This window comes from Heterodontus francisci, chromosome 5 (assembly GCF_036365525.1).
Source record: "Heterodontus francisci isolate sHetFra1 chromosome 5, sHetFra1.hap1, whole genome shotgun sequence".
NCBI classification, from domain to species: Eukaryota; Metazoa; Chordata; class Chondrichthyes; order Heterodontiformes; family Heterodontidae; genus Heterodontus; species Heterodontus francisci.
The window spans coordinates 115,650,396-115,666,625 of NC_090375.1; the positions used below are offsets into that span (position 1 = coordinate 115,650,396).

The following is a 16,230-nucleotide window of genomic DNA, read 5'->3' on the forward strand; positions in this document are numbered from 1 at the left end:
TTTAACATGGTAGCATGGAATGGTTGCCGAAAGGTGAAGATTGGAAACTAATGTTTTTTTCAAACAGAGATTTATGATCTCAATTACTTTTGAGAAGAATGGCTGAAACCAGGTGTGAAGTGTCTGTATGATTTCCCACTGATACATACGAACATACATGATCCCTGAATCTGAAGCTTATGACCAATGGAAAAATGAAATGGATATGTGGACGCAGGTTACAGTCTTACAGAAGAGAAAACAAAAGCCTTGGAACAAAAGCAAGATCAGGTGCAAAGTACTTTGTGAGCTGGAGGCCCATCAGTTGGACACTGAGGAAGGTTTGGCACTTCTATTAAGCTTTGTGCGTAAAAGTTATAAGAAAGATGATCTAGTAAATGCATACCAGACGTGGTCAGACTTTGATAAATTTAGAAAGATGACTGTCATTCAATAGAGGAATACATTATGGAATGTAACACACTATTACAGACTGCATAAATTCTATTTGGGAATTCATTATTCAGTGCTTGTTTTCAAATTTTTGGTTTGTGCTAAATTGCCGCACATGGCTAGGCTCCTAATCTTAACGGGAGTTAGATTCTCAGAGACGTGCTTTTGGATCAGATGTATGATGATTTTTAAAAAAAAAATCCTGGGGAAAGCAGTCATTTCCAGCAGGCTTCATGGCACAAATGGTTCATTCAGTGGTGTCAGAGGATGGAGAACTCTGTGGTCGTGGCATTTCGAGATCACTCGGACATGGAGCGCAGGTATCAATACAGCAGAAAAATCTCAGACAAAAGAAATGAGGATGGAGACATTTTTGGCAGATCTGGCAGGCCACAGGAATGGAGTAACAACAACAGACGAATCAACCCCAGGAATGCCTGGGGAATTATTAACCGGTGTTTTAGCTGTGATTTTAAAATATGCGGCAAATTGCCCAAAACTAAACAAGGCTTTCAAGGTGATGCATGAGACGGAAGGTTCAGAAGTGGAAGATGATATTGATCAGTCTGAGGGAATTGTACTGGTCACAAGAAGCTTCAGTCCAGCAGTGATTGTACTAGTCGTGGGCTCTTTAATTGCGCCGTGTTGTACAGTGGTTGCACATCAACAGTATGGGATGGATTGGTTGAAATGTTATTTAGATTCACGAAGTAGTAAGGATCGAAGTAAGGTCAGGAAGTATAAAAGTTTGACTTGCTTCAGGTTCAGGGATGACATCACATTAAAGTCACTGAAAAGGGTGATGATTCTGTGCAAAATAGCTGGAGTAAGCCACTTTATTAGTACAGATGTGGTATCTAGTAAGATACACTTGCTGCTGAGCAAGCATTCCATGAAAAAGGCACAAATGAAATTGGACATGGAACATGATAAAGCAGTTTTATTTGGACAGCCAGTAGATTGGATAAATTGCAAATCAGGTCGTTATTGCATGCCATTAACAGAAACTAGCATCTCCAATAAGAATGTTAAAGAGGTATTAATGGCATCAGGTAATGAGTTTGAGAGACAAGAAGCAAATTGTTTTGAAGTTGCATCAATTTGCTTATCCCTCTTGTCACAGATGAAAAATCCTTCTAAAAGATGTAGGGGTCATTGATGAGTACACAAAGCTGATTGAACAGATTGGTGAAAAATATGTAGAAAGTATTGGAGGACACCATCATGGCCTATTGCAGGTCTTCCATTAGCAAGAGATTTTACTGAAGCAGTAGCTATGGATTTAATGGAGTGGGACAAGGACAGAAACATTTTAATTTTGCATTTCATAGACATTGCAACAAGATTCAGTCTTTCTATAGTAATACACGGTAAAGACAAAAGTGTGATCGTAGATAAAATCATGGAAAAATGGATAGGGACTGGACGGGGGTGGGCACTGGTGAAATTTCTGACTGACAATGGGGGGGTGGGGGGGGGGTGAAATTTGCCAATGATGAATTTAGAGATGTGCGAAAATATGAATGCTGTTGTGATGCACCCTGCAGCTGAAAGTCCTTTTCGTAATGGACTTTGTGAAAGAAATCATGCAGTGATTGATATGCTCCACAAGAACTTAGCTCACCAACCAAATTGCAAACAAACATCGCCCTGGCGCGGGCAGTCTGCACAAAGAATTAGCTCCAAATACTTGGGGGCAATAGTCCGGATCAGTTGGTTTTTGGGTGGAATCTCAAAATACCTTCTGTGCTGTGAGACCTTCCCCTCGCCTTGGAAGGGACTACAATTAGTTCCACCTTTTCTGCACACTTGAATGCCCTACATGCAGAGAGAAGGGAATTCATCAAGGCAGAAGTCTCAGAGAAAATTTGGCAAGCCTTACGCCGTTGCATAAAACCATCAAAGATAAATTTGAATCCTGGAGATTTAGTATACTATAAGGGAGAAGGTCATAAAGAGTGCAAAGGTTCAGGTAAAGTGATAGAGTGTGATGGGAAGACTGTGATTCTCCAACATGGTAGTCAAACTATTAGGGCCAATTCACCTAGGTTAATAGGGATTAATTATAACAATCTGAACAATTAGTAGAAGATGATGAGGTACCCTGTACCTCTCATTCATATGTTTGACAGTTATGAGAAAAAGAATACAGTAGATAAGGGGCTGGATGCCGATGGACAAAGTGATACCAGTGCACAAGAGAGGGCTATTTTTCCCAAAGGACAACTGCCTAAAGTCAATACTAGGGTAATGTACATACCAGAGGGATCCACTGAAGAGAGGGATGTGACCATTGAAGGGAGAGCAGGGAAAGCCACTGGCAAATTCAAACATTGGCTAAATGTCCAAGATCTATGGACTGACAAAATGAGCTAAAACGGTGGAAAGCAAGAAAACGCAGTGCGAGTCCCCATAGTGGATCATGGGAGGGAGAGATCCTGTCGCAGTAGTCCAGGAAGAGATAAGAGGGCAAGGAGAGGCCTTAGCTTGACTAGAACAAGGAGTGCAGAACAATATAGGAACACTACTAGAAGTAAAAGCCCTTATGATTGGGAAGTTATGGCGGCTGCAAATAAATTAGAAGAAAAGTTGATGAGAGGCAAAACCAAAAAGAAAGTTGGAAGGAATTTGGTGTCTATTCTGAAGTTCAAGATCAGAGACAGCGGCCTTATCACACACATGACTATGTACAGAAAAAGTACTCCCAGATGTGACATGTAAGACAAAAGCAAGACTAGTGGCTTGGGGTTTTGAAGATGGTGATCAAGATGTGAGAGTGGGCTCCCGCAGGCAGGAAAAGTGGTCTTGAAAGTTTTCTTAGCGCTTTTAGCCTTGTACTCATGGAATGTAGGTCGAATGATATAAAAGCTGCAGTTTTATAGGGTAAAAAAATTTGTGTTTTTTTGAAACCACCTAACGAAGTGACTGATGCAGAAGGGAATCTGTGGAAATTAAACAAATGTGTTTATGGATTGAATGATGCGTCAAGAGTATGGTATTTCTCAGGTCTCTCTTGCTGAAAGTAGATCCAGCCATGTTCTGCTGGCATCACAAAAAGAAACTCACAGGCATCTTTACGATGCATGTCAATTTTCTATGGTGTGTCATACAGCACAGAAACAGGCCCTTCAGCCCATCGTGTCTGTGCTGGCCATCAAGCATCTACCTAATCTAATTCCATTTTCCAGCACTTGGCCCATAGCCTTGTATCCTACGGCGTTTCAAGTGGTCATCTAAATACTACTAAAATGTTGTGATGGTTCCTGCCTCTACCACCCCTTCAGGCAGTGTGTTCCAGATTCCAACCACCCTCTGGGTGAAAAATGTTTTCCTGAAATCCCCTCTAAACCTCCTGCCCCTTACCTTAAATCTATGCCCCTTGGTTATTGACCCCTCCGCTAAGGGAAAATGTTTCTTCCTATGTAATCTATCAATGCCCCTCATAATTTTGTAAACCTCAATCAAGTTCCCCCTCAGCCTTCTCTGCTCCAAGGAAAACAACCCTAGCCTTTTCAGTCTCTCTTCATAGCTGAAACCTTCCAGCCCAGGCAACATCCTGGTGAATCTCCACTGCACCCTCTCCAGTGCACTCATGTCCTTCCTATAGTGTGGTGCCCAGAACTGTACACAGTACTCCAGCTGTGGCCTAACTAGCATTTTATACAGCTCCATCATAATCTCCCTGCCCTTGTATTCTATGCCTCAGCTAATAAAGGCAAATATCCCATATGCCTTCCTAACCACCTTATCTGTGGAATTTGAGCAATTGGTTGTAGATAAATTAAAAGGGCTGTTTAAGATTGGAAGTCAGGCTTCAGGGGGCCTTAAAAGATGTAGGGTTAGATATTGACCAGAATAGGTTGGGAATAACCTTGAATCAATGATCATATCTAGAAAGTGTTGATCAGATCATGATGAATTGGACCAGGTCGTCGCAGAAAGATGATCTTGCATTCAAAAAAAAAAGAGCATCTAAGAGGTTTCATTGGACAGTTAAGCTGGTTATGTACTCACAAGACCTGATGCCAGTTATGATGTATTGGAACTTAGTACTATGATGAAACATGCTACAATTGAGGAAGTTTTGAGGGCAAATGAAATATTAAAGAAATTAAACTCTCAGAAATGCATACTCAGGTTTCTAGTATTGGGTGATTCGAAAGACATGAAATTAGTCATTTTTAGTGACACTTCTCATGCCAATCTTCTGGATGAATATTTGAGTATAGCCGAGTTTATCATATTCTTGGTGGGAAAAGATGGAAAGTGTTGTCCCTTCACTTGAGAAGCCAAGCAAATAAAAAGGGTAGTTAAGAGGACTCTAGCTGCAGAAACACTGGCGTTAGTAGAAGCGATTTTTATATACATAGGTAAAATTTTATAGATATTTATTAACATTCTGAGAAAGGTTTGCCCATTGAATGTAATGTGGTTCATTTTAGTATAATGTTCATTCGACAAGAGTGTCACTGAGAAAAGATTAAGGATTGACCTTGCCAGTATAAAAGAAATGTTTGGAAAAGAAATCTCTAGGATTTAATGGGTTGATGGATGTCACCAATTATCAGACTGTTTCTCTAAAAGGAATGCTTGTTCCAAGAAATTGTTGGAGATCCCTGGAAGAGGGACAACTTGTATTATGAGTTGTATAGAATATGGAAAATCATTTTTTTCTTTTTTGCTTTGTAATTGTTTCTCCTTTTTAAAAAAGGAGAATCTGTTGATCGTTAATTATGTTAAAGGTAAATGATAAAAGTAAACAGCTGAAGGGCTTTGTTCAATTAAAGCTATGAAGTGAATATAAAAAGAGCCTGCTGGACACAAGGGGCGATGGTGAACAGGAGGCAGAGATGTGTAACCCTGCATTCTGAATAAACTGACCATCAAGAAAAGGATCTGTGTCCAGTTGCATTCTTCACTGTTTGGCTTGGATCCATTTAACACTCTGCTCATAATTCAAAATTGCCAAGGCCACCGGCTTGTCAGCAGCACCTCCTCTTGGGGCATCCACTTTAGGATAGGCTTTTGGTAAACCTACCACAGCTACCAGTTTGCCTCTTAACTTCCAGCATTTTGATTTTAAATGCCCTCTTTTATTACAATAATAACACACTGGTTTTTTTGACGTAACCCTAGTCTCTTGATTATCTTTATTACTCTAAGGATTGTCTGTATCCTCTCCTTTACCCGTTCTCTCACTAAAACCAGATCTCTTTCCATAATCAAACTTCCTATCTCTCCAACTTCTCTGAAAAATTCCAAACTGGGGCCTGTAACTACTGCTTTTGTGGGTCAATTCATAATCATCTGCCATTACAGTGGCAGCCCTTATTTTACCAACTCTGTTCATCCAGGTGGAATCTTATTCCAGGAGGGACACTTTTTAAAAAATTCCTCAATTAGGAGTACTTCCCCAAGGCTTTCAAAGTATTGCTCAATCTCCATTGATCTGTACCACCTATCAAATAAAATGTCCTTCTCTCTAGCAAGCTCCATATCTGTTTTGTATTGAAATTCCTGAATTTTTGTCTAAGTCTCTGGTACTAATTCATAAGTTTTGAGAATTGTAGTTTTAATCATTTCATTGTCACTTGACCACTTGACTGTTCCTTCGAAAGTGTTGAATATATCTTTAACGCTTTTCCCATTAACGTACTTTGCAGTAACATTGTCCAACTTTCTTTCAGCCATTGAAACTTTGTAGTAATTTTTTCAAAGGAGACAAAATGCATTTCAACTCCTTCCTCAATGAATTTAGGCACTAGGCGCATATACCTTGCCAAATCAAAACTATAAGGAGTTTCATCTGGGTCATCCTCAAGCCTTTCTGCCACTCCCTGTTCAGGTAATCTAAGCTTTTCTTTGTCTAGTACAAATTTCCTGGCTTCTCTTTCTCTTTGTAAACTTATTTCTTTCTCTTCCCCTTGATATTTTGATGCGAGTTTTTTCAGTTCAAATTGTAATTGCCTGTCTCTTTATTGTCTTTCCTTTTCAAGTTCCAGTTGCTTCATTTGTAATTGAATTCTAACTAACTAAATCTAAGTGCTACCAGGATAACTATTTTCCTCCTCAAGGTTAAAAGGCCGAGCCAACACCTCAACAATTTCTGCCTTTTTACCTTTCGATTTTAAACTTGCCCCCACTTGCTCTGCTACAGCCTTTAACACATCCACTGTTCACTTTTAAGAACAAAGACAAAGAACAAAGATAATTACAGCACAGGAACAGGCCCTTCGGCCCTCCAAGCCTGCGCCGATCCAGATCCTCTCTCTAAACATGTCGCCTATTTTCTAAGGTTCTGTATCTCTTTTCTTCCTGCCCATTCATGTATCTGTCTAGATACATCTTAAAAGACTCCATCGTGCCCGCGTCTACCACCTCCGCTGGCAACGTGTTCCAGGTGCCCACCACCCTCTGCGTAAAGAACTTTCCACGCATATCCCCCCTAAACATTTCCCCTTTCACTTTGAACTCGTGTCCTCTAGTAATTGAAACCCCCACTCTGGGGAAAAAGCCTCTTGCTGTCCACCCTGTCTATACCTCTCATGATTTTGTACACCTCGATCAGGTCCCCCCTCAACCTCCGTCTTTCTAATGAAAATAATCCTAATCTACTCAACCTCTCTTCATAGCTAGCGCCCTCCACACCAGGCAACATCCTGGTGAACCTCCTCTGCACCCTCTCCAAAGCATCTACATCCTTTTGGTAATGTGGCGACCAGAACTGTACGCAGTATTCCAAATGTGGCCGAACCAAAGTCCTATACAACTGTAACATGACCTGCCAACTCTTGTACTCAATGCCCCGTCCGATGAAGGAAAGCATGCCGTATGCCTTCTTGACCACTCTATATTTACCTGCGTTGCCACCTTCAGGGAACAGCGGACCTGAACACCCAAATCTCTCTGGACATCAATTTTCCCCAGGACTTTTCCATTTACTGCATAGTTCACTCTTGAATTGGATCTTCCAAAATGCATCACCTCGCATTTGCCCTGATTGAACTCCATCTGCCATTTCTCTGCCCAACTCTCAAATCTATCTATATTCTGCTGTATTCTCTGACAGTCCCCTTCACTATCTGCTACTCCACCAATCTTAGTGTCGTCTGCAAACTTGCTAATCAGTCCACCTATACTTTCCTCCAAATCACTGAGTCACTGAGAGTCAGATCCTCTCTCTCCGCAAAGGCTTGAGTGTTAAAAGTTGGCATGCTGACGTTTCTTTGCGTACAGTAAAAGTAATTGTGATATCTTTGTTTAAATTCTAGCAAATTCCAGTGTACCCGTTTTACAGCCTAATAGTGAACAATTCGATTTCCCCCAATTTATTACGATCTCAGTAGAGACTGTTAACTTTAAAAGAAGAGATATGAACTCCCCAGACCAGTTAAAGAATTACATGACACGATTTCACGTTTTGAGACTTACTATAACAACTAAGCTCAAAATCAACATTAACTAAACAGTATTTCGGTAGTTAATACACTAAATTACAGAGAAAGATATTTCCCATTAACTTATTAAAACATGTGAAAACCCCACATCACATTTATACATTACACAGTGCCATCATCGAAAGGTATCCTTGCAGTTAAAAGTCCCAAACTCCTCCCATTGCAATGGGTCAGATCTCCCAGTGTCCTTTGAAAAATCACTATCCTGTTCGCTCTCTTCTCCCGAACATATTTGGCTGGTCTTCTGTTAATAAGGCAATCTCTGGTGACATCGTTGGTCTTTTCTCTACAAACCTCAACATTCAAATCGGATTAAAGTTTTAGCAGCCTTTTGCTGTATCGCTGATAGCTCTCACTCGCTCACGTGCTCTTTCGCGTGTTTGACGCTGCTGCTGCTGGTCTTCGTGTCTTCCTCTCTTCATTACAGCCCATCAAACTTAGGAAAGCCTGTTGAATTTATCCAGACCAAAGAGTCAAGAGTTGTTTTTCTTTTACAATCCATAAGTCTGACTATAGCAAACCACCTGGGCCTTCCTTTGTTTCCAGGTGTGAACAATTGCAACTCGACTGTGCATTTTAGAGTCCCTGGCTCCCCGTTTATGATCAGAGAGTCTCGGAGAACAAAACCATTGTCTGTTAGGTGTTACAACCTTGCACTCTGCTTTTAAAAGAGTCTTTGATTTGGGTTCCTTGTTTTCCATGGTAACCAAGACCACTGCATTAAAGATGGGGAGGTGGTGGCGTAGTGGTATTGTCACTGGGCTAGTAAGCCAGAGACGCAGGGTATTGCTCTGGGCACAAAGGTTCGAATCCCACTGTGGCAGAAGGTGGAATTTGAATTCAATTAATAAATCTGGAATTTAAAGCTAGTCTAATGATGGCAGTGATGCCATTGTCAATTGTCATTAAAAACCCATCTGGTTCATTAATGTCCTTTAGGGAAGGAAATCTACTGTCCTTCCTGGTCTGGCCTACATGTGACTCCAGATCCACAGCAATGTGTTTGACTCTTAAGTACCCTCTCAAATGGCCTAGCAAGCCACTCATGATGGTACCATTACCATCAAGCCGGGGTATGAACCCTGGTTCAATGAAGAATGCACATCCAGTCGTATCTAACCTCTACGAAGTCAATAAGGAATGAAACCGGACGGACCACCCGGTATCGAAGTAGGCACCGGAAACGACAACAGCAGACCCAGCCCTGTTGACCCTGCAAAGTCCTCCTTACGAACACACTCACGGAATTGTACCTTACAGACAATGCCCCAGACACCGCAATCACCATCCTCGGGTTTGTCCTGGCAGGACAGACCCAGCAGAGGTGGCAGCACAGTGGTATGCAGTCGGGAGGGAGTTGCCCTGGGAGTCTTCAACATTGATTCCGGACCCCATGACGTCTGAAGACATCAGGTCAAAGATGGGCAAGGAAACCTGCTGATTACCACGTACTGCGCACCCCCGTCCCCCTCAGCTGGTGAATTAGTACTCCTCCATGTTGAGCACGTGGAGGAAGCACTGAGGGTGGCGCGGGCGCAGAATGTACTCTGGGTGGGGGATGTCCATGTCCATCACCACGAGTGGCTCAGCAGCACAACTACTGACCAAGCTGGCCGGGTCTTAAACGACATAGCCGCTCGACTGGGTTTGTGGCAGGTGGTGAGGAAACCAACCAGAGGGAGAACTATACTTGACCTCATCCTCACCAATCTGCCTGCCACAGATGCACTTGTCCATGACAGTATTGGTAGGAGTGACCACCGCACAGTCCTTGTGGAGACCAAGTCCCGCCTTCATATTGAGGATACCCTCCATCGTGTTGTGTGGCACTTCTTCTTCTTCTTCTTTGGCCTCCTTGTCTCGAGAGACAATGGGTAAGCGCCTGGAGGTGGTCAGTGGTTTGTGCAGCAGCGCCTGGAGTGGCTATAAAGGCCAATTCTAGAGTGACAGCCTCTTCCACAGGTGCTGCAGATAAAATTGGTTGTCGGGGCTGTTACACAGTTGGCTCTCTCCTTGCACTTCTGTCTTTTTTCCTGCCAACTGCTAAGTCTCTTCGACTCGCCACGCTTTAGCCCCGCCTATAGGGTTGCCCGCCAGCTCTGGCGATCGCTGGCAACTGACTCCCACGACTTGTGATCAATGTCACAGGACTTCATGTCACGTTTGCAGACGTCTTTAAAGCGGAGCCATGGACGGCCAATGGGTCTGATACCAGTGACGAACGAGCTCGCTGTACAATGTGTCCTTGGGGATCCTGCCATTTTCCATGCGGCTCACATGGCCAAGCTATCTCATGCGCCGCTGGCTTAGTAGGGTGTATATGCTGGGGATGTTGGCCGCCTCGAGGACTTCTGTGTTGGAGATATGGTCCTGCCACCTGATGCCAAGGATTCTCCGGAGGCAGCGAAGATGGAATGAATTGAGACGTCGCGCTTGGCTGGCCTCACTGCTGTAGAGCAAGGTACTGAGGACACAGGCTTGACACACTTGGACTTTTGTGTTCTGTGTCAGTGCGCCATTTTCCCACACTCTCTTGGCCAGTCTGAACATAGCACAGGAAGCCTTTCCCATGCGCTTGTTTAATTCTGCATCGAGAGACAGGTTACTGGTGATAGTTGAGCCGAGGTAGGTGAACTCTTGAACCACTTCCAGAGTGCTACCACCGTGCTAAATGGGATAAATTTCAAACAGATCTAGCAACTTAAAACTGGGCCTCCATGAGGCGCTGTGGGCCATCAACAGCAGCAGAATTGTACTCAACCACAATCTGTAACCTCGTGGCCCGGCATTTACCCCACTCTACCAATCCCATCAAGCCGGGGGATGAACCCTGGTTCAATGAAGAGTGCAGGAGGGCATGCCAGGAGCAGCACCAGGCATACCTCAAAATGAGGTGTCAACCTGGTGAAGCTACAACCCAGGACTACCTGCTTGCCAAACAGCGTAATCAGCATGCGGTAGACAGAGCTAAGCGATCCCATAACCAACAGATCAGATCTGAGCTCTGCTCACATCCAGTCGTGAATGGTGGTGGACAATTAAACAACTAATTGGAGGAGGTGGCTCCACAAATATCCCCATCCTCAATGATGGGGGAGCCCAGCATATCAGTGCAAAAGATAAGGCTGAAGCATTTGCAGCCATCTTCAGCCAGAAGTGCGGAGTGGATGATCCATCTCAGCCTCCTTCTGAAGTCCCCAGCATCACAGATGCCAGACTTCAGCCAAGTTGATTCACTCCACGTGATGCCGAGAAACGATTGCAGGCACTGGATACTGCAAAGGTTTTGGGCCCGGACAACATTCCAACAATAGTACTGAAGACCTGTCCTCCGGAACTGGCCGCGCCCCTAGACAAGCTGTTCCAGTACAGCTACAACACTGGCATCTGCCCGGCAATGTGGAATATTGCCCAGGTATGTCCTGTACACAAAAAGCAGGACAAATCAAACCCGGCCAATTACTGCCCCAACTGTCCACGTTCGATCATCAGAAAAGTGATGGAAGGTGTCGTCGACAGTGCTATCAATCGGCACTTGCTTAGCAATAACCTGCTCAGTTTGGGTTCCGCCAGGGACACTCAGCTCCCGACCTTAATACAGCCTTGGTTCAAACATGGACAAAAGAGCTGAACTTGAGGTGAGGTGAGAGTGACTGCCCTTGACATCAAGGCAGCATTTGATCGAGTATGGCATCAAGGAGCTCTAGCAAAACTAGAGTCAATGGGAATCGGGAGGACAACACCCCACTGGTTGGAGGCATACCTAGCGCAAAGGAAGATGGTTGTGATTGTTGGAGGTCAATCATCTCAGCTCCAGGACATCACTGCAGGAGTTCCTCAGGGTAGTGTCCTGGGCCCAACCATCTTCACCTGCTTCATCAATGACCTTCCTTCAATCATGAGGTCAGAAGTGGGGATGTTCGCTGATGATTGCACAATGTTCAGCACCATTCGTGACTCCTCAGATACTGAAGCAGTCCATGTAGAAATGCAGCAAGACCTGGACAATATCCAGGCTTGGGCTGGTAAGTGGCAAGTAACATTCGCACCACACAAGTACCAGGCAATGACCATCTCCAACAAGAGAGAATCTAACCATCTCCCCATGACATTCAATGGCATTACCATCGCTGAATCCCCCACTATCAATATCCTGTGGGTTTACACTGACCAGAAACTGAACTGGAGTAGCCATACAAATACTGTGGCTGTAAGAGCAAGTCAGAGGCTAGGAATCCTGCGGCGAGTAACTCACCTCCTGAATCCCCAAAAACTAGTCCACCATCTACAAGGCACAAGTCAGGAGTGTGATGGAATACTTACTCTCCACTTGCCTGGATGGGTGCAGCTCCAACAACACTCAAGAAGCTTGACACCATCCAGGACAAAGTAGCCCGCTTGATGGGCGCCCCATTCACAAACATTCATTCCTTCCACCACCGGTGCACAGTGACAGCAGTGTGTACCATCTGTACCATGCATTGCAGTAACGCACCAAGGTTCCTTAGACCGCATCTTCTAAACCCGTGACCTCTACCACCTAGAAGGATAAGGGCAGCAGATGCATGGGAACACCACCCTCCAAGCAAGTTCCCCTCCAAGCCACACACCATCCTGACTTGGAACTATATCACCGTTACTTCACTGTCGCTGGATCAAAATCTTGGAACTCCCTTCCTAACAGCACTGTGTGTGTACCTACCCCACATGGACTGCAGTGGTTCAAGAAGGCAGCCCACCACCACCTTCTCAAGGGCAATTAGGGATGGGCAGTAAATGCTGGCCTAGCCAGCATCGCCCACATCCCTTGAACAAATAAAAAAACCACTCTTTTTAAAACATAACCATACTTTGAAGTCTAGCATTCATAATCATCTGAACCCAAGGACATCACTTCGGCAAGTCTTCAGGGTAGGGCCCTAACCCCAGCTAGGGTTGCTTCACCAATGACTTTCACTCAAACATAAAGTCAGAAGTGGGGCTGTTCGCTGATGATAGCACAGTGTTCAGTACCATTTGCAACTCCTCTGATACTGAAGCAACCCGTGCTTTCATGGAACAAGACCTGGACAACATTCCAGTTCAAGCTGATAAGTGGCATGTAACGTTCGTGCCAGGAAATAACCACCTCCAACAATGAGAATCTAACGATCTCTCCTTGACTTTCAGTGGCATTATGTTCATTGAATCCTCCACCATCAACATCCTGGGGATCATAATTGATCAGAAACTTAACTGAACTAGCTCTGGCTGTAAGTGCAGGTCACAGGCTGAGAATTCTGTGGCGAGTAACTTACTTCCTGACTCCCCCAAAGCCTTTCCACCATCCACAAGGCACAAGTTGGGAGTGCGATGCATGCTCTCCACTTGCCTGGATGAGTGCAGCTCCAAGAGCACTCAGGATACTCGACATCATCCAGAACAAAGCAGCCCACTTGATTGGCCCTCTGTCTGCCTTGTTCAACATTAATTTCCTGCACTCCTGGCACACTGGCACAAGATGCCCTGCAGCAACTTGCCAAGGTTCCTTCGACAGCATCTTGCAAAGCGACCTCGACCATCTAGAATTGGGTTCTCCAACATATGGCCCGTAGCCCAGGATCTGGCCCGTGGATGTAAACTGTTCCTGGGGTCATTCCTCATCCTCACCATGACTCTGAAATTTCCACTGTCAGACTGGCTTTTAAACTATCATTTTCACAGCTGACAGCTGCTGACATCGGGAACAGCTGTTTTCCATCAGACTCGGGATTTTCTGGCAGTTTCTGACTGTTTTTTAAACTGAATATTTTGCCCAAGAACGTCGCTGATTGAGGTGTATTTTCTGATAATGCAGTCTACCTAACTTCTCCAGGTGCATCAGTACTATTCGGTCAGCTGTTGTGAAGGAATATGTTTCTTTCGCTTCTAGTCATTCCTAATCTTACTTTCTTTACCATGTATGCCCAAATAGATGGTGTTACCATGGGATCCCCTCTAAGCCCAGCTCTCGCAAATATCTTTGTTGGATTCCATGAGAAATGTGTGTTTGAGGGAATGACATCTACCTTCCTATCTCTTGCATATTTCCGATATGTAAATGATACTTTTGCTATATTTGAATCTGCAGCTGCATGCAATAATTTCCTTACACGTCTTAATGGGCTCCATCCTGCGCTCAAATTCACCTTTGAAATGGAGCAGTCAAATGAGCTCCCTTTCCTTGATGTACTAGTTGAGAAAACTGCTAAGGGTTTTTTTACCACGGTCTACTGCAAACCGACCTTCACTGGTCATTTACACACGTTGGGATTCTTACAGTTCCACGCGCTATAAGATTGGACTTATCGGCAATTTCGTAAATAGGGCCCGAGCCATTTGCTCACCATGCAAGCTTGATGCTGAAATTGGGCGAATTAACGACGTTCTGCTTGACAATGGCTACCCTGATCAGATCATTTCTCACTGTATATCGGACAAACATATGGGCCTAAGGCCGCCATTTTTGGCCCTGTAAAGTGCACAGTCTACCTCAAATTACCCTGGAAGAGTAATGTATCCCAAAAATTTGCACAACAGGTGAAGCTAGCTGTTTCATGCTGCTATTATGCAGTAGCAACACGTATGGTGTTTGCCACTAACAGGATGCTGCTGTCAAGCCAAAAAGATGTCCTGCCTATCACACAAGTGAGTAATGTGATATATGAATTTCATTGCCAGTGTGATGCTAGGTATATAGGCCATTCATCCCAAAGATTGGCGGATCATTATCAAATAATATGTCCCTTCTGCTGTTTGCATCGGGCAAGATACAGGCCGTACCCAACCAGCCCGTGCTTGCAAAACTCGAAATAGCGTCCAACATTGGACAACATTTGCTAAATAATCCTTCAGTGTGCTAAGAATTACGCTGATAACCAATTTAAGATTGTCAGTAGGGTTCGCAGTGTGATGAATTTGCATGTACTGGAAGCTACACAGGGCCTGTTCTTTGCAGACAGAAAGAACATGTACAAACATTGCGCCTGTTTCAGATAAACAAAATAAGTGACAGCCATTCGCTGGCTCATTCCTCAGGGCAATTGCCAACTCACATTCTGGTTGATCAGCTAAGATTTTATGCAGCATTTCATTAATCACTGCGTGATTCCTTTCTCATAGTCCTCTGCTGTATGGACTTTCAGCTGTGGTATTCATGACCATGATGTTCATATTTTCACACAGGTTTCTGAGCTCATTATTGGCAAATTCCCCTCCATTATCAGTCAGAAACTTTGCTGGTATCTGTAGTCCGGTCCCTATCCATTTCTCCATGATTTTGTGTATAAGAGCCCTTTTGTCCTTTCTATGTATTATTGTGCAAATACTAAATTTGATTGCCCTGTCTGTAAAGTGTATAATGTAAATATTTTTGTCCCATATCTTTAAATCTATGGTAACTATCTTGTTAAAGTCATGTGCCAATGGAAGGCTTACAATGGGACGTGGCAGCGTCCTTCGATACTTTTTGTAGATTTCACAATTCTCGCTAGTCTTTTCTATTAACCTTGTATGATCTTCATCAACTACACCTGCACGAGTAGGATTTTTAATCTCTGACATGTAGGGTGAGCAAATTGTCTATGTAACTTTAAGACAATTTATTTTTTCTCTCGCTGAATCTTATCACCTGATACTATTCTTCTTCTTTCTTCTTCTTTGGCCTCCTTGTCTCGAGAGACAATGGGTAAGCGCCTGGAGGTGGTCAGTGGTTTGTGGAGCAGTGCCTGGAGTGGCTATAAAGGCCAATTCTAGAGTGACAGACTCTTCCACAGGTGCTGCAGAAAAATTTGTTTGGCGGGGCTGTTACACAGTTGGCTCTCCCCTTGCGCTTCTGTCTTTTTTCCTGCCAACTGCTAAGTCTCTTCGACTCGCCACACTTTAGCCCCGCCTTTATGGCTGCCCGCCAGTTCTGGCGATCGCTGGCAACTGACTCCCACGACTTGTGATCATGTCGCGTTTGCAGACGTCTTCAAAGCGGAGACATGGACGGCCGGTGGGTCTGATACCAGTGGCGAGCTCGCTGTACAATGTGTCTTTGGGGATCCTGCCATCTTCCATGCGGCTCACATGGCCAAGCCATCTCAAGCGCCGCTGACTCAGTAGGGTGTACAAGATGGGGATGTTGGCCGCCTCGAGGACTTCTGTGTTGGAGATATGGTCCTGCCACCTGATGCCAAGTATTCTCCGGAGGCAGCGAAGATGGAATGAATTGAGATGTCGCTCTTGGCTGACATACGTTGTCCAGGCCTCGCTGCCATAGAGCAAGGTACTGAGGACACAGGCTTGATACACTCGGACTTTTGTGTTCCATGTCAGTGCG

The 16,230-nt window shown here is 44.3% G+C and overlaps 1 protein-coding gene across 10 annotated transcripts in view; it reads left to right on the forward strand.

Moving 5' to 3' along the window:
• The window catches only part of LOC137370017 (centrosome and spindle pole-associated protein 1), a 302,437-nt gene that overhangs the window by 30,696 nt on the left and 255,511 nt on the right, over positions 1-16,230 (forward strand). The gene's annotated exons all lie outside the window — the stretch shown is intronic.